General features: G+C 44.8%; 1 pseudogene; it reads left to right on the top strand.

Annotated features, from left to right (window-relative positions):
• Positions 1-6986: 6986 nt before the first annotated feature.
• On the top strand, positions 6987-18675 carry LOC124038668 (annotated as a pseudogene).
• The last annotated feature ends 277 nt before the right edge of the window (positions 18676-18952 follow it).

Raw genomic sequence — 18952 nt, 5'->3', positions numbered from 1 at the left:
CAGCCACGAAACGGCGCGTGTCACGCTCCTGAGTCGGCCACCAAAAGCGCTGGCGAATAGACGCAAGAGTGCCTCGAACACCGGGATGACCAGCTAACTTGGCAGAGTGAGCCCACTGAAGAACAGCCAGACGAGTGGAAACAGGAACGAAAAGGAGGTTACTAGGACAAGCGCGCGGCGACGCAGTGTGCGTGAGTGCTTGCTTAACCTGTCTTTCAATTCCCCAGACTGTCAACCCGACAACACGCCCATAAGGAAGAATCCCTCGGGATCAGTAGAAGCCACAGAAGAACTAAACAGACGGGATAAGGCATCAGGCTTGGTGTTCTTGCTACCCGGACGGTAAGAAATCACAAACTCGAAACGAGCGAAAAACAACGCCCAACGAGCTTGACGGGCATTAAGTCGTTTGGCAGAACGGATGTACTCAAGGTTCTTATGGTCTGTCCAAACGACAAAAGGAACGGTCGCCCTCCAACCACTGTCGCCATTCGCCTAGGGCTAAGCGGATGGCGAGCAGTTCACGGTTACCCACATCATAGTTGCGCTCAGATGGCGACAGGCGATGAGAAAAATAAGCGCAAGGATGAACCTTATCGTCAGACTGGAAGCGCTGGGATAGAATGGCTCCCACGCCTACCTCTGAAGCGTCAACCTCGACAATGAATTGTCTAGTGACGTCAGGAGTAACGAGGATAGGAGCGGACGTAAAACGTTCTTTTAGAAGCTCAAAAGCTCCCTGGGCGGAACCGGACCACTTAAAACACGTCTTGACAGAAGTAAGAGCTGTGAGAGGGGCAGCAACTTGACCGAAATTACGAATGAAACGCCTATAGAAATTAGCGAAACCTAAAAAGCGCTGCAACTCGACACGTGACCTTGGAACGGGCCAATCACTGACAGCTTGGACCTTAGCGGAATCCATCTGAATGCCTTCAGCGGAAATAACGGAACCGAGAAAAGTAACGGAGGAGACATGAAAAGAGCACTTCTCAGCCTTTACGTAGAGACAATTTTCTAAAAGGCGCTGTAGAACACGTCGAACGTGCTGAACATGAATCTCGAGTGACGGAGAAAAAATCAGGATATCGTCAAGATAGACAAAAACAAAGATGTTCAGCATGTCTCTCAGAACATCATTAACTAATGCCTGAAAAACAGCTGGCGCATTGGCGAGACCAAACGGCAGAACCCGGTACTCAAAATGCCCTAACGGAGTGTTAAACGCCGTTTTCCACTCGTCCCCTCTCTGATGCGCACGAGATGGTAAGCGTTACGAAGGTCCAACTTAGTAAAGCACCTGGCTCCCTGCAGAATCTCGAAGGCTGATGACATAAGGGGAAGCGGATAACGATTCTTAACCGTTATGTCATTCAGCCTCGATAATCCACGCAGGGGCGCAGAGTACCGTCCTTCTTCTTAACAAAAAGAACCCCGCCCCGGCCGGAGAGGAAGAAGGCACTATGGTACCGGCGTCAAGAGACACAGATAAATAATCCTCGAGAGCCTTACGTTCGGGAGCCGACAGAGAGTATAGTCTACCCCGAGGAGGAGTGGTCCCCGGAAGGAGATCAATACTACAATCATACGACCGGTGAGGAGGAAGGGAGTTGGCTCGGGACCGACTGAAGACCGTGCGCAGATCATGATATTCCTCCGGCACTCCTGTCAAATCGCCAGGTTCCTCCTGAGAAGTGGGGACAGAAGAAATGGGAGGGATGGCAGACATTAAGCACTTCACATGACAAGATACGTTCCAGGATAGGATAGAATTACAAGACCAATTAATAGAAGGATTATGACATACTAGCCAGGGATGACCCAAAACAACAGGTGTGAAAGGTGAACGAAAAATCAAAAAAGAAATAGTCTCACTGTGGTTACCAGATACTGTGAGAGTTAAAGGTAGTGTCTCAAATCTGATACTGGGAAGATGACTACCATCTAAGGCAAACATGGGCGTAGGCTTGTCTAACTGTCTGAAAGGAATGTTATGTTTCCGAACCCATGCTTCGTCCATGAAACAACCCTCAGCCCCAGAGTCAATCAAGGCACTGCATGTAGCACCCGAACCGGTCCAGCGTAGATGGACCGACATAGTAGTACAAGATCTAGATGAAGAGACCTGAGTAGTAGCGCTCACCAGTAGCCCTCCGCTTACTGATGGGCTCTGGCCTCTTACTGGACATGAATTAACAAAATGTCCATCAAATCCGCAATAGAGGCACAGGCGGTTGGTGATCCTCCGTTCCCTCTCCTTAGTCGAGATGCGAATCCCTCCCAGCTGCATGGGCTCAGTCTCAGAGCCAGAGGAGGGAGATGGTTGCGATGCGGAGCAGGGAAACACCGTTGATGCGAGCTCTCTTCCACGAGCCTGGTGACGAAGATCTACCCGTCGTTCTATGCGGATGGCGAGAGCAATCAAAGAGTCCACACTGGAAGGAACCTCCCGAGAGAGAATCTCATCCTTAACCCCTGTGTGGAGTCCCTCCAGAAAACGAGCGAGCAGCGCCGGCTCGTTCCAGTCACTAGAGGCAGCAAGAGTACGAAACTCAATAGAGTAATCCGTTATGGATCGATCACCTTGGCATAGGGAAGCCAGGACCCTAGAAGCCTCCCCACCAAAAACTGAACGGTCAAAAACCCGAATCATCTCCTCTTTAAAGTTCTGGTAATTGTTAGAACAATCAGCCCTTGCCTCCCAGATAGCTGTGCCCCACTCTCGGGCCCGGCCAGTAAGGAGTGAAATGACGTAAGCAACCCGAGCTCTCTCTCTAGAGTATGTGTTGGGTTGAGAGAGAACACAATCTCACACTGGGTGAGAAAGGAGCGGCACTCAGTGGGCTGCCCGGAGTAGCAAGGTGGGTTATTAACCCTAGGTTCTGGAGGCTCGGCAGGCCAGGAAGTAACAGGTGGCACGAGACGAAGACTCTGGAACTGTCCAGAGAGGTCGGAAACCTGAGCGGCCAGGTTCTCCACGGCATGGCGAGCAGCAGACAATTCCTGCTCGTGTCTGCCGAGCATGGCTCCTTGGATCTCGACGGCAGTGTTACGAGCGTCTGTAGTCGCTGGGTCCATTCCTCGGTCGGATCCTTCTGTCATGCTGGTGAATGAGGACCCAAAAGCGACTTGGCGAAAACAGAGTATTTAATCCAGAATAAACTTTACAAAACAAAAAGCATAATACTACACGTAAAGACGAGAACAGACTGGAGACTTGATCGAGAACTGCAGGTTGCCTCGGGAAGGCACTTGAACCTAGCAGACTCAGACACCTGCTCACCACGCAGCATCTGAGGGAAACACGACACGACAGGGCAAAACATAGACACAGCACGGTGAATATAAATGAGGATCCGACAGGGCAGGTACGGGAAACAAGGAGAGAAATAGGGACTCTAATCAGGGAAAAGGAACGGGAACAGGTGTGGGAAGACTAAATGATGATTAGGGGAATAGGAACAGCTGGGAGCAGGAACGGAACGATAGAGAGAAGAGAGAGCGAGAGAGTGAGAGAGGGAGGGGGAGAGAGAGGGATAGAAAGAGGGAAAGAACCTAATAAGACCAGCAGAGGGAAACGAATAGAATGGGAAGCACAGGGACAAGACATGATAATAAATGACAAAACATGACAGACACAAACAACAACAGAGAGTTACGCATGGAATAAACAAACATACAGTCAACAACACAACACAATACAAAAAAAGTCTATATACAGTGTGTGCAAATGAGGTAAGATAAGGGAGGTAAGGCAATAAATAGGCCGTGGTGGAATAATTACAATTTAGCAATTAAACACTGGAGTGATAGATGTGCAGAAGATGACTGTGCAGGTAGAGATACTGGGGTGCAAAGGAGAAGACAAAAAACAGTATGGGGATGAGGTAGTTGGATGGGCTATTTACAGATGGGCTATGGTGCAGTGATCTATGAGCTGTTCTGTCAGATAGTGCTTAAAATTAATGTCACGACTTCTACCGAAGTCAGGTTCCTCTCCTTCGGCGGTCGACATCACCGGTCTTCTAGCCATCGCCGATCCATTTTTCATTTTCCATTTGTTTTGTCTTGTTTTCCCACACACCTGGTTTTTAGTTCCCTCATTACGTGTTGTGTATTTAACCCTCTGTTCCCCCAATGTCTTTGTGTGGTATTGTTTGTTTGTAAGTGCTTGTTATTACATTTACATTTTACATTTAAGTCATTTAGCAGACGCTCTTATCCAGAGCGACTTACAAATTGGTGCATTCACCTTATGACATCCAGTGGAACAACCACTTTACAATAGTGCATCTAAATATTTTAAGGGGGGAGGGGGTGAGAAGGATTACTTTATCCTATCCTAGGTATTCCTTAAAGAGGTGGGGTTTCAGGTGTCTCCGGAAGGTGGTGATTGACTCCGCTGTCCTGGCGTCGTGAGGGAGTTTGTTCCACCATTGGGGAGCCAGAGCAGCGAACAGTCTTGACTGAGCTGAGCGGGAACTGTACTTCCTCAGTGGTAGGGAGGCGAGCAGGCCAGAGGTGGATGAACGCAGTGCCCTTATTTGGGTGTAGGGCCTGATCAGAGCCTGGAGGTACTGAGGTGCCGTTCCCCTCACAGCTCCGTAGGCAAGCACCATGGTCTTGTAGCGGATGCGAGCTTCAACTGGAAGCCAGTGGAGAGAGCGGAGGAGCGGGGTGACGTGAGAGAACTTGGGAAGGTTGAACACTAGACGGGCTGCGGCGTTCTGGATGAGTTGTAGGGGTTTAATGGCACAGGCAGGGAGCCCAGCCAACAGCGAGTTGCAGTAATCCAGACGGGAGATGACAAGTGCCTGGATTAGGACCTGCGCCGCTTCCTGTGTGAGGCAGGGTCGTACTCTGCGGATGTTGTAGAGCATGAACCTACAGGAACGGGCCACCGCCTTGATGTTAGTTGAGAACGACAGTTTGTTGTCCAGGATCACGCCAAGGTTCTTAGCGCTCTGCTCTTGTGCACATGTTGACTGGTGCGCGTCGGGTTTTGTACCCAAGTTGTTATTTTCTTGATGCCATTGGTTTTGGAATTAAACTACTCCGGCTATTACCTAGTTCTGCTCTCCTGCATCTGACTTCCCTGCCACCAGTTACGCACCCCTTACAGTTAGTGAAGGAGATATGAGTCTCCAGCTTCAGTGATTTTTTGCAATTCGTTCCAGTCATTGGTAGCAGAGAACTGGAAGGAAAGGCATCCAAAGGAGGAATTGGCTTTGGGGGTGACCAGTGAAATACACCTGCTGGAGCGCATGCTATGGGTGGGTGCTGCTATGGTGACCAGTGAGCTGAGCTAAGGCTGGGCTTTACCTAGCAAAAATGTATAGATGACTTGGAGCCAGGGGGTTTGGGGACGAATATGAAGTGAGGGCCAGCCAACGAGAGCATACAGGTCGCAGTGGTGGGTAGAATATGGGGCTTTGGTGACAAAATGGATCGCACTGTGATAGACTGCATCCAATTTGCTGAGTATTGGAGGCTATTTTGTAAATGACATCGCCGAAGTCAAGGATTGATAGGATAGTCAGTTTTACGAGGGTATGTTTGGCAATATGAGTGAAGGATGCTTTGAAGCAAAATAGGAAGCCGATTCTAGATTTAATTTTGGATTGGAGATGCTTAATGTGAGTCTGGAAGCAGAGTTTACAGTCTAACCAGACATCTAGGTATTTGTAGATGTCCACATATTCTCAGTCAGAACCATCCAGAGTAGTGATGCTGGACGGGTGGGCAAGTGCTGGAAACAATTGGTTGAAGATCATGCATTTAGTATTACTTGCATTTAAGAGCAGTTGGAGGCCACGTAAGGAGAGTTGTATGGCATTGAAGCTCGTCTGGAGGTTAGTTAACACAGTATCCAAAGAAGGACCAGAAGTATACAGAATGGTATACTCTGCGTAGAGGTGGATCAGAGAATCACCAGCAGAAAGAGCGACATCATTGATGTATACAGAGAAAGAGTCGGGCCGAGAACTGAACCCTGTGTCACCCCCATAGATACTGCCAGAGGTCCGGACAACAGGCCCTCCGATTTGACCCATTGAACTCTGTCTGAGAAGTAGTTGGTGAACCAGGCGAGGCAGTCATTTGAGAAACCAAGGCTGTTGAGTCTTCCGATAAGAATGTGGTGATTGACCAAGTCAAAAGCCTTAGCCAGGTCTATAAATAATGCTGCACAGTATTGTCTCTTATCGATGGAGGTTATGATATTTGTTTAGGACCTTGAGCGTGGCTGAGGTGCACCCATGACCAGCTCGGAAACCAGATTGCATAGTGGAGAAGGTATGGTGGGATTCGAAAAGGTCAGTGATCTGTTTGTTAACTTGGATTTCGAAGACTTTTGAAAGGCAGAGCAGGATGGATATAGATCTGTAACTGTTTGGGTCTAGAGTGTCGCCCCCTTTGAAGAGGGGGATGACCACGGAAACTTTCCAATCTTTGGGGATCTCAGATGATACGTTAGAGAAGAGGCTATTAATAGGGGTTGCAAAAATTTTGGTTGATAATTTTAGAAAGAGAGGGTCCAGCTTGTGTAGCCCTGCTGATTTGATCCAGATTTTGCAGCTCTTTCAGAACATCAGCTATCTGGATTTGGGTGAAGGAGAAATGGGGAGGCTTGGGCAAGTTGCTGTGGGGGGTACAGGGCTGTTGACCACGGTAGGCGTGGCCAGGTAAAAAGCATGGCCAGCCGTAGAAAAATGCTTATTGAAATTCTCAATTATTGTGGATTTATCCTGGTTCTACATTTTTTGAATGGGGCATGCTTATTTAAGATTTTGAGGAAAGCGCTTTTAAAAATAACCAGACATCCTCTACTGACGGGGTGAGGTCAATGTCATTACAGGATACCCCGACCAGGTCGATAAGAGGGCGAGTTAGTTAGGATGATTTCTATGAGGGTGCCCGTGTTTACGGATTTGGGGTTGTACCTGATCATTTGTGTGAGATTGAGGGCATAAAGCTTAGATTGTAGGATGGCTGAGGTGTTACGCATGTCCCAGTTTAGGTGACCTAGTAGCACGAGCACAGAAGATAGATGGGGGCAATGAATTCACATACGGTGTTGAGGGCACAGCTGGGGGCAGAGGGTGGTCTAAAGCAAGCGGCAACAGTGAGAGACTTTTTCTGGGAAGGTGAATTTTTAGAAGTAGAAGCTCGAATTGTTTGGGTACAGACCTGGATAGTACGACAGAACTCTGCAGGCTATCTTTGCAGTAGATTGAAGCACCACCCCCTTTGGCAGTTCTATCTTGGCAGAAAATGTTATAGTTAGGGATGGAGATTTCAGTGTTTTTGGTGGTTTTCCTAAGCCATCTAAGACATCCGGGTTGGCAGAGTGTGCTAAAGTATTGAGTAAAACAAACTTAGGGAGTAGGCTTCTAATGTTAACATGCATGAAACCAAGGGTTTTACGGTTACAGAAGTCAACAAATGAGAGCACCTGGGGAGTGTGAGTGGAGCTAAGCACTGCAGGACCTGGTAACCTACATCACCAGAGGAACCGAGGAGAACTAGGATAAAGGTACTGCTAAAGGCTATACGAACTGGCCGTCTAGCATGTTCGGAACAGAGAGTAAAATGAGCAGGTTTCTGGGCATGATAGCATAGATTCAAGGCATAGTATCCAGACAAAGGTAAGGTGGGATGTGAGTACATTGGAGGTAAACCTAGGCATTGAGTAATGAAGAGAGATATTGTCTCTAGAGAGGTTTAAACCAGGTGATGTCATCACATATGTTGGAGGTGGAGGCATATTGAGCAAGGCTAGAGGCTTTACGGTGAAATAAGACAGTAATCACTAACCAGGACAGTAATGGACAAGGCATATTGATATTAGAGAGAGGCATGCGTAGCCAAGTGAACATATGGGTCCGGTGAGTGGTTGAGCTGCCTGGGGACACGGCGATTCAGACAGTTAGCAGGCCGGTGCTAAAAGCTAGCAGTTAGTAGGCCGGGGCTAACAAGCTAGCAGTTAGCAGACCAGGTTAGCAAGCTAGCAGTTAGCAGACCGGGGCTTGAAAGTTAGCAGAAGGGCCTTTGGGGGACATTGCGATGGAGGTAAATCTGTTTTTGCCTCTTCGTGTGGTGACATCGATAGACCAGTCGAGGATTAGTAGGGTTCCAAGTAGCTCTAGGTAGCTAGCAGGCCGCGGTAAGCAGAATGGGCCTTCAGCGGACTGAGGGGCCTGTTGGAATCCTCGGGCAGATTATGTCGGTATTCCAGTCGTTGAGGATCAGCGGGGTTCCGTGCCCGTACCAGCAGTAGAAGGAGTCTGGATATTGTAGCCCATGAGTGGGCTTCGGTGGTAGCCCAGGAGCCCTGGCCAGGCTAGCTTCAAGGTAATTGGTGCTTGCTCCGGGATGGAAACGCTAGCCAGGAGTAGTCACCCGGGATTGTGGTTAGCTTGTTGCGAAGATCCAGATGAAAATGTTCAGAGTTTGCCGTAGGAATCTGGGGATATGGAGAGAAAAATAAATAAAAATAGGTCCATTATGCTCCGGTTTGAGTCACGTTGTACAAATTGGCGAGAGCTTTCCGAGCTAGGTTAGCTGATGACCGCTAGCAGTGGTTTGCTGACTGATAGCTGGTAACTAGTTAGCCGGCTAGCTACAGTTGAGCAAATCCAGATTCGAAGTAAATAGAAATACTATAGAAAAAAACTGATACAGTGGGGCAAAAAAGTATTTAGTCAGCCACCAATTGTGCAAGTTCTCCCACTTATAAAGATGAGAGAGGCGTGTAATTTTCATCATAGGTACACATCAACTATGACAGACAAAATGAGGGGGAAAAATCCAGAAAATCACATTGTAGGATTTTGAATGAATTTATTTGCAAATTATGGTGGAAAATAAGTATTTGGTCACCTGCAAACAAGCAAGATTCCTGGTTTTCACAGACCTGTAACTTTTTCTTTAAGAGGCTCCTCTGTCCTCCACGCGTTACCTGTACAGTCACACTCCAAACTCCACTATGGCCAAGACCAAAGAGCTGTCAAAGGACACCAGAAACAAAATTGTAGACCAGCACCAGGCTGGGAAGACTGAATCTGCAATAGGTAAGCAGCTTGGTTTGAAGAAATCAACTGTGGGAGCAATTATTAGGAAATGGAAGACATACAAGACCACTGATAATCTCCCTCGATCTGTGGATCCACGCAAGATCTCACCCCGTGGGGTCAAAATGATCACAAGAACGGTGAGCAGAAATCCCAGAACCACATGGGGGGACCTAGTGAATGACCTGCAGAGAGCTGGGACCAAAGTAACAAAGCCTACCATCAGTAACACACTACGCCGCCAGAGACTCAAATCCTGCAGTGCCAGACGTGTCCCCCTGCTTAAGCCAGTACATGTCCAGGGCCGTCTGAAGTTTGCTAGAGAGCATTTGGATGATCCAGAAGAAGATTGGGAGAATGTCAAATGGTCAGATGAAACCAAAATATAACTTTTTGGTAAAAACTCAACTCATTGTGTTTGGAGGACAAAGAATGCTGAGTTGCATCCAAAGAACACCATACCTACTGTGAAGCATGGGGGTGGAAACATCATGCTTTGGGGCTGTTTTTCTGCAAAGGGACCAGGACGACTGATCCGTGTAAAGGAAAGAATGAATGGGGCCATGTATCTTTTGAGTGAAAACCTCCTTCCATCAGCAAGGGCATTGAAGATGAAACGTTGGCTGGGTCTTTCAGCATTACAATGATCCCAAACACACCGCCCCAAAAGTGGCTTCACTTTCAAGCTCCTGAGTGGCCTAGACAGTCTCCAGATCTCAACCCCATAGAAAATCTTTGAGGGAGTTGAAAGTCCATGTTGCCCAGCAACAGCCCCAAAACATCACTGCTCTAGAGGAGATCTGCATGGAGGAATGGGCCAGAAAAACAGCAACAGTGTGTGAAAACCTTGTTGACCTCTGTCATTGCCAACAAAGGGTATATAACAAAGTATTGAGATAAACTTTTGTTATTGACCAAATACTTATTTTCCACCATAATTTGCAAATAAATTCATAAAAAATCCTACAATGTGATTTTCTGGAATTTTTCCCTCATTTTGTCTGTCATAGTTAAAGTGTACCTATGATGAAAATTACAGGCCTCTCCCATCTTTTTAAGTGGGAGAACTTGCACAATTGGTGACTGACTAAATACTTTTTTGCCCCACTGTACACTTCACATTGGGTGAGGCGGGTTGCAGGAGAGTATTTAGAAGTTGAGGTTTAGGAAAATATTTTTTAAAGATATGCGAAGAAAAATATATAAAAATATATACTATACAAGGGACACGACAGGAAAAAGACATAGACGTCTGACTGCTATGCCATTTTGGAAAGGCACACATCTGTCTAGGGTACAAGAAAATGTATGTAGCATTGAAGGTCCCCAAGAACAAAGTGGCCTCCATCATTCTTAAATGGAAGAAGTTTGGAACCACCAAGACTCTTCCTAGAGCTGGCAACTCGGCCAAACTGATCAATCGGTGGAGAAGGGCTTTGGTTGGAGTGGTGACCAAGAACCGAATGGTCACTCTGACAGATCTCCAGAGTTCCTCTGTGGATATGGGAGAATCTTCCAGAAGGACAACCATTTCTGCAGCACTCCACCAATCAGGCCTTTATGGTAGACTGGTCAGATGGAAGCCACTCCTCAGTAAAAGGCAGATGACAGCCCGCTTGGAGTTTGCCAAAAGTCACCTAAAGGACTCAGACCATGAGAAACAAGATTCTCTGGTCTGATGAAACCAAGATGTAACTCTTTAGCCTGATTGCCAAGCGTCACGTCTGGAGGAAACCTGGCACCATCCCTACGGTGAAGTATATCCCAACCTGACAAAGATTGAAAGGATCTGCAGAGAAGAATGAGAGAAACTCCCCAAATACATGTGTGCCTACCTTGGAGCATCATACCCAAAAAGACTCAAGGCTGTAATCGCTGCCAGAAGGTGCTAAAACAAAGTACTGAGTAAAGAATACTTATATAAATGTGATATTTAATTTTTTTAAATGTTTTAATAAATTTGTTTAAAATTATTAAAAACTTTTTTGCTTTGTCATTATGGGGTATTGTGTGTAGATTAATGAGGGGGGAAAACAACTTAATACATTTTAAAATAAGGCTGTAACATAACAAAATGTGGAAAAAGTCACAAGGGGTCTGAATACTTTACAAATGCGCTGTATTCAAACTTTAACAACCAATTTCTGCATAGTGTATCTTTAAGTTTTGACTCAAGTCGTCTGCAAGTTTCTGCAGTTGCTCTTCACCAACTTCATCCTGCAGCCGTCGCCTGCATTGTGGGAGGCTTTGTTGTGAACCAATTAGAGTGTGTTTGACCCACGCGAATGTGACTAAAGAAGTGACGGAAACAGGAACCAACTTTGTAAACCCACTGGGCACAGACGTCAATTCAATGTATATTCCACATTGGTTCAACCCCGTAATTTATTTTAAATGATGACCTCTGGGTACAGTGGGTATGTATAAATTAATGTGATATTTGAGGTGCTCTCTCTCACCAATTGATGGTACAATGTACACACATATATTTCCAGTTTGTGAGTCTGTGATATGGGGGTTGGAGATCAACATTATAAAGAACAACTTTTATAAACAAGGCAAGACTGCCATGTTGCACTGAGCCTTGCTGTTGGAAAACTATCTCAGTATCCAACTTTCGACTGTTGCAGATGCACCTCCCCCGACTTCACTCCTCAACTTTCGCCTACAGTCAATTGCTTTCGCCGTACCACTCAAGCTGAGCCCACTGCTGTTCAAGTATGCAGAAATTCAGCTAGTATGACATGACCCGTTTTGCATCATATGTTGCGTTTTGAAAGTTCCGTATCTTGATAACATTTACCAAAAGATAGTTTTTGAATGGATTATTCCTTCAAGCCTGTATGAATCAACATTGTAGAATATTGTAAAAAATATAATGAAATTAATTACATTTGACAATGGTTTTGATTGGTTACGGTGTGTGTGTATTCTCTGTCCCCTGCAGTGGTATAGGCCTGGCGATGTGTGAGCGTCTCCTCTCTGAGGATGGCAGTATCCATGTCTGACCTGTAGGAACCTGCGTCGGGCCCAGGCCGCCCGCTACGCCCTGCTGACCTCTCACCCCGATGCCCAGGTGGCCCTGCTACAGCTGGACACCAGCAGCATCTCCTCTGTCCTCACCGTCGCCCATGACGTCAAACTAAGGTAGATAGGTAGGTAGGTATGACGGTAATCTCATCACCCAGAACCGAATCAGCTACTCAGCTGTCACGGCCCATGGGATTAGTATGAAGAATGTGGTTCTGTGAACCATTACTACAGTACCACAAAGAGATGAGTGGTTATGTTGTAGTGGAGACGGTTCACGTGATGAGTAAGACTTGTGGCCTGTAGACTTGTGTTTGTTACCTAAGCTAATTGCTAGTCTTTAGCTCAGTTGGCCAACAAAGTATTGTGGCGTGTATGTGTGTCTCCCAGGTATAACCGGTTGGACTACCTCTACCTGGATGCTGGCATCATGCCCAACCCACAGCTGGATGTCAAGGCCATGTTTGCCACGGGGGCGGGTATTCTAACCCAGAAGTATAACATCACCACAGACTACAGGAAATGTTTGCCACTAACCTCTTTGGTCACTTCCTACTGGTGAGCAAAGTGCGGCTTATTAATGGTGATGAAATTTCACTTCCTTAAATTAGAAAATATATTTTACCAAGACTAATATCATTATTCATATTCTGAATCATTCAGTAGGGTCTTTCCCTAACATATTAACATTATATCCAAAAAGTCTGATTTTGTAACCTAAGACATTCGATAATAAGTGCCGAGCTCTGTTGACATAGTATTGCAGGTTTCTCATAACAACTTTTTAAGATTTTACATTTTGCGGTCGTTGTCTTCAATGTCGTTTTGTGGGTGGCAAAAAGCAAAATTAGCATGACACGAGCTGAATTAAACGTAAAATATTTTTCCCATTGGTCAAAAGATGTGTTTTTGATTGGACACCCAAATTAATATAACATCAATATACACTACCGGTCAATAGTTTTAGAACACCTATTCATTCAAGGGTCTTTCTTTATTTTTACTATTGTCTACATTGTTCAATAATAGTGAAGACATCAAAACAATGAAATAACATATGGAATCATGCAGTAACCAAAAAAGTGTTAAACAAATCTAAATATATTTTATATTTGAGATTCTTCAAATAACCACCTATTGCCTTGATGACAGCTTTGCACACGCTTGGCATTCTCTCAACTGGCTTCACCTGGAATGCTTTTCCAACAGTCTCGAAGGAGTTCCCACATATGCTGAGCACTTGTTGGCTGCTTTTCCTTCACTCTGCGGTCCGACTCATCCCAAACCATCTCAATTGGATTGAGGTCGGGTGATTTTTGAGGCCAGGTCATCTGATGCAGCACTCCATCATTCTCCTTCTTGGTCTGATGCAGCACTCCATCACTCTCCTTCTTGGTAAAATAGCCCTTACGCAGGCTTGCGGTATGTTGGGTCATTGTCCTGTTGAAAAACAAATTATATTCCCACTAAGCCCAAACCAGATGGGATGGCGTATCGCTGCAGAATGCTGTAGTAGCCAACCAAGCTGGTTAAATGTGCCTTGAATTCTAAATAAATCACAGAAAGTGTCACCAGCAAAGCACCCCCACACCATAGCACCTCCTCCTCCATGTTTTACGGTGGGAAATACACATGTGGAGATCATCTGTTCCCCCACACCACGTCTCACAAAGATAGGGCGGTTGGAACCAAACATCTCCAATTTGGACTCCAGACCAAAGGACAAATTTCCACCACTCTAATGTCCATTGCTCGTCTTTCTTGGCCCAAGAAAGTCTCTTCTTCTTATTGGTGTCCTTTAGTAGTGGTTTATTTGCAGCAATTCGACCATAAATGAAGAAATACAAATAAATTAAGGCCTGATTCACACAGTCTCCTCTGAACAGTTGATGTTGAGATGTGAAGCATTTACTTGGGCTGCAATTTTTGAGGCTGGTAACTCTAATTAACTTGTCCTCTGCAACAGAGGTTACTCTGGGTCTTCCATTCCGGTGGCGGTCCTCATGAGAGCCAGTTTCATTATAATTTTTGATAGTTTTTGCGACTGCACTTGAAGACACTTTCAAAGTGATTGAAATGTTCCGTATTGACTGACCTTCATGTCTTTAAGTAATGATGGACTGTCATTTCTCTTTGCTTATTTGAGCTGTTCTTGCCATATTATGGACTTGGTCTTTTCCCAAATATGGCTATCTTCTGTATACACCCCCCTACCTTCTCACAACACAACTGATTGGCTCAAACACATTAAGAAGGAAATCAATTCCACAAGTTAATTTTTAAGAAGGCACACCTGTTAATTTAAATGTATTCCAGGTGACTACCTCATGAAGCTGGTTGAGAGAATGCCAACAGTGTGCAAAGCTGTCATCAAGGCAAAGGATGGCTATTTGAAGAATCTCAAATATTAAAACAAATCTTCATTTGTTTAACACTTTTTTTAGTTACTATGTGTTTCCATATGTTTTATTTCATAGTTTTGATGTTTTCAGTTTTATTCTACATTGTAGAAAATAGTTTTTTTTTTTAATAAAAACTCTTGAATGAGTAGGTGTTATAAAACTTTTGACCGGTAATGTACTGTATATAGTATGTACACGTGTATATCATAAAGATATCTGTTCAAACCATGTTATATGCTTTTTATCCATCTCCTGAGATCATTATTTTGTAGACATTGAGGACCACCTGCTTAAGTTAGCTTTCCCTCTACAGCAGAGGACCCTGGATCCATCTCCCCTTCATCAGAAGCCGGTCACATAGCAACGCTCTTCATAACAAATTAACACCACTGTTTCTATGACAATAGGCTCTGTCCTCTCCTTCCCTAGAGAGTGTTTTTGCTGACTGCTAATTCCAGGGTCACCTGTACTATTCTGCTTACCTCAGGGCTCTGTACATTCATGTTTATTGTAGAGGCCAGCTGGAAAGACTGCAAACTAGCTGCACTTCGTTTTGTTTCATCTTTTTTTCAATTGACATTTCTTTGTTATATATCCATAAAAATGATTGGCTGAGAAACGCTGCCTGCCTCTCTCTCTCGTCCCTTCCCCCTGGCCCCTACACGTTCATTACTATGGGACAGTTAATGGAATTTTAATATTGAAACAATGTTGCAAATGTCGGCGAGACAGACAGCGAGGTTTATACAAATCTCCACTGTTGAAAACTAAATGCTAGTCTAAACGAAATGTGACATAATGTCTAGATTATTTTTAAAGTGGAGATCAAGTTTATAATTTCCCTGCCTGGGTTAATGAGACAATGGATTGCGCAGTCAGGTGGAACAGAGTAAATAGGCATTTTAACGTCATACATTTAGCCAGCGGTAACTTGTAGAATAGACACCGGCTGGAATGCACTTTTAACCAATCAGAATTCAGGATTAGACCCACCCGTTGTATAAACTTTATTCATTTGTGTTTCCTCCAGGGCCTGTACTCGTCAGTGATCTGTCCAGGCTTTGCGATGACCAACCTGACCTATGGTACCCTGCCTTCCTTCCCCACACTCCTCTGGAACCTGCTCATGCCCATCCTCTGGCTGGTGTGTGTGTTGTCTGTGTGAGCGATAATAGTATTTGTTAAAGGAACATTTTATCATTAGTCCCACAAAATTGTGCATGTCAACATCCAATATTTTAAGATATATTGCTTTTAGTCTCCTGATTCCCAAAGTCAAGTAATATCACATTTTCATGATGATGCGTCTTATCCCTCGTGCTCATTTCAACAGATCAGAATCTTTACAAACACATTCACACAGACCCCCTGCAATGGAGCAGAGGCTCTGGTATGTACACACACACACACACACAATGGAGCAGAGGCTCTGGAATTTTCCACAGATAACATGACATCACTGGTATGTACTAGCACCAAAAAATAATATGACCTCTCACAGTGAACCATTGAAACATATTACCTTTCTGTATTTTATTTATTTATTTTTATTTCACCTTTATTTAACCAGGTAGGCAAGTTCTCATTTACAATTGCGACCTGGCCAAGATATAGCAAAGCAGTTTGACACATACAACGACACAGAGTCACACATGAGGTAAAACAAACATACAGTCAATTAATACTGTAAAAACAAGTCTATATAAGATGTGAGCAAATGAGGTGAGATAAGGGAGGTAAAGGCAAAAAAAGGCCATGGTGTCAAAGTAAATACAATATAGCAAGTAAAACACGGGAATGGTAGATTTGCAGTGGAGGAATGTGCAAAGTAGAAATCAAAATAATGGGGTGCAAAGGAGCAAAATAAAAGAAATACAGTAGGGAAAGAGGTAGTTGTTTGGGCTAAATTATAGGTGGGCTATGTACAGGTGCAGTAATCTGTGAGCTGCTCTGACAGCTGGTGCTTAACACTAGTGAGGGAGATAAGTGTTTCCAGTTTCAGATATTTTGTAGTTCGTTCCAGTCATTGGCAGCAGAGAACTGGAAGGAGAGGCGGCCAAAGAAATAATTAGTTTTGGGGGTGACCAGACAGATATACCTGCTGGAGCGCGTGCTACAGGTGGGTGATGCTATGGTGACCAGCTAGCTGAGATAAGGGGGGACTTTACCTAGCAGGGTCTTGTAGATGACATGGAGCCAGTGGGTTTGGCGACGAGTATGAAGCGAGGGCCAGCCAATGAGAGCGTACAGGTCGCAATGGTGGGTAGTATATGGGGCTTTGGTGACAAAACGGATGGCACTGTGATAGACTGCATCCAATTTGTTGAGTAGGGTATTGGAGGCTATTTTGTAAATTACTTCGCCGAAGTCGAGGATTGGTAGGATGGTCACTTTTACAAGGGTATGTTTGGCAGCATGAGTGAAGGATGCTTTGTTGTGAAATAGGAAGCCAATTCTATATTTAACTTTGGATTGGAGATGTTTGATGTGGGTCTGGAAGGAGAGTTTACAGTCTAACCAGATACCTAGGTATTTGTAGTTGTCCACGTATTCTAAGTCAGAGCCATCCAGAGTAGTGATGTTGGACAGGCGGGCAGGTGCAGGCAGTGATCGGTTGAAGAGCATGCATTTAGTTTTACTTGTATTTAAGAGCAATTGGAAGCCACGGAAGGAGAGTTGTATGGCATTGAAGCTTGCCTGAAGGGTTGTTAACACAGTTTCCAAAGAAGGGCCAGAAGTATACAGAATGGTGTCATCTGCGTAGAGGTGGATCAGAGACTCACCAGCAGCAAGAGCGACATCATTAATGTATACAGAGAAGAGAGTCGGTCCAAGAATTGAACCCTGTGGCACCCCCATAGAGACTGCCAGAGGTCTGGTATTGATAGTACACACAGTATTATCACTAGGTTATTGGTTGTTAAATGCTCTGCATTTGTTGTGACTTAATCAAATCTATTTTTAAGAGTTTGATTCATCTGTGCCTCTTTTCATTGTGCAGTTCTGGCTGTTTATGCAAAAACCTGAGTTGCTGGATCCTTGGACTAAATACCACAGTCTAACCTCAAGTCTGGGAAACAATTACACACAACCTCGCAAGGTATACAAACCACAGATCCAGGAAATCCAGACTGACTCTAAAACAGGAGTGATACTGTACACGTAAAACATTGGAAGCCATCTGCACAGTTATTTGAATCTGTGACATCACAATGTCATCACATATTTGTATTGTTGGGTGTTTTTAATACATTACCCGTCTGCATTTTTTTTTGTACCAATCTACCAACCAAGCAAGATATCAATTTCAATCATATCAGCGTGGTTAAGTATTTATATTAATTTTGGGTGATTATATTTAAGCAATAAGGCCAGAGGGGGTGTGGTATATGGCCAATATACGACTGCTAAGGGCTATTCTTATGTACGACGCATCGTGGAGTACCTGGATACAGCCCTTAGCTGTGGTATATTGGCCATATACCACAAACTCCCGAGTTGCCTTATTGCTATTAAAAACTGGTTACCAACGTAATTAGAGCAGTTGAAATACATGTTTTGTCATAACCGTGGTATACAGTCTGACATACGACAGCTGTCAGCCAATCGGCATTCAGGGCTCGAACCACCCAGTTTATAATACTCTAGATAATTTTGAAGTGGTGGAATGTAGCTATAGATGAATATTGGATCCGTCCAAATGATGAAATATTAAGTAATTATTCTATCTGACAGATGACAGGACTTCCGTTTCTATTCTTGTCAAATCCACTCTGACATGCCATCAGTCCCCTGCTGTGTCTGATTGCCTCTCTGTTCCCTTCACAGATGGATATTGATGGGGACATGTGTAACGGATGTGAAGCGGCTAGCTTAGTTAGCGGTGTGCGCTAAATAGCGTTTCAATCGATTACGTCACTTGCTCTGAGACCTTGAAGTAGTTGTTCCCCTTGCTCTGCAAGGGCCGCGGCTTTTGTGGAGCGATGGGTAACGACGCTTCGTGGGTGACTGTTGTTGATGTGTGCAGAAGGTCCCTGGTTCGCGCCCGGGTATGGGCGAGGGGACGGTATAAAGTTATACTGTTACACATGTCCGAGGCCCTGTATGATAAACTACTGGAACTGGAAGACAAAATATGCAGGAAACCGAAGGAGGAAAAGAAGGGTATTTGAGTCTCTCCACAGTAGCCTGATTGAAGGAACAGTGGATGGGACATAACTCCCATCTAATGGACTGAGGCTCCTGTCCTGCAGACGACTGAGACGTGAGAAAGAATCTCATCTGATTGTCACTATTTCATTGATAGAAGTGATGAATTCTGTTTGCCTTATTTGCCTACATTGGGAGGCCTCACAGACAATGAGTGCTGCTGGTATTAGGTTCTGATTTGATTGCCACCGTGTCACTCATTGATGCTGCTATTAATGTATTGTGTCTATATTGCATGTG

Source organism: Oncorhynchus gorbuscha, linkage group LG06 (genome assembly GCF_021184085.1).
Source record: "Oncorhynchus gorbuscha isolate QuinsamMale2020 ecotype Even-year linkage group LG06, OgorEven_v1.0, whole genome shotgun sequence".
NCBI classification, from domain to species: domain Eukaryota; kingdom Metazoa; phylum Chordata; class Actinopteri; order Salmoniformes; family Salmonidae; genus Oncorhynchus; species Oncorhynchus gorbuscha.
This window is presented reverse-complemented; position numbering and strand designations above follow the sequence as displayed.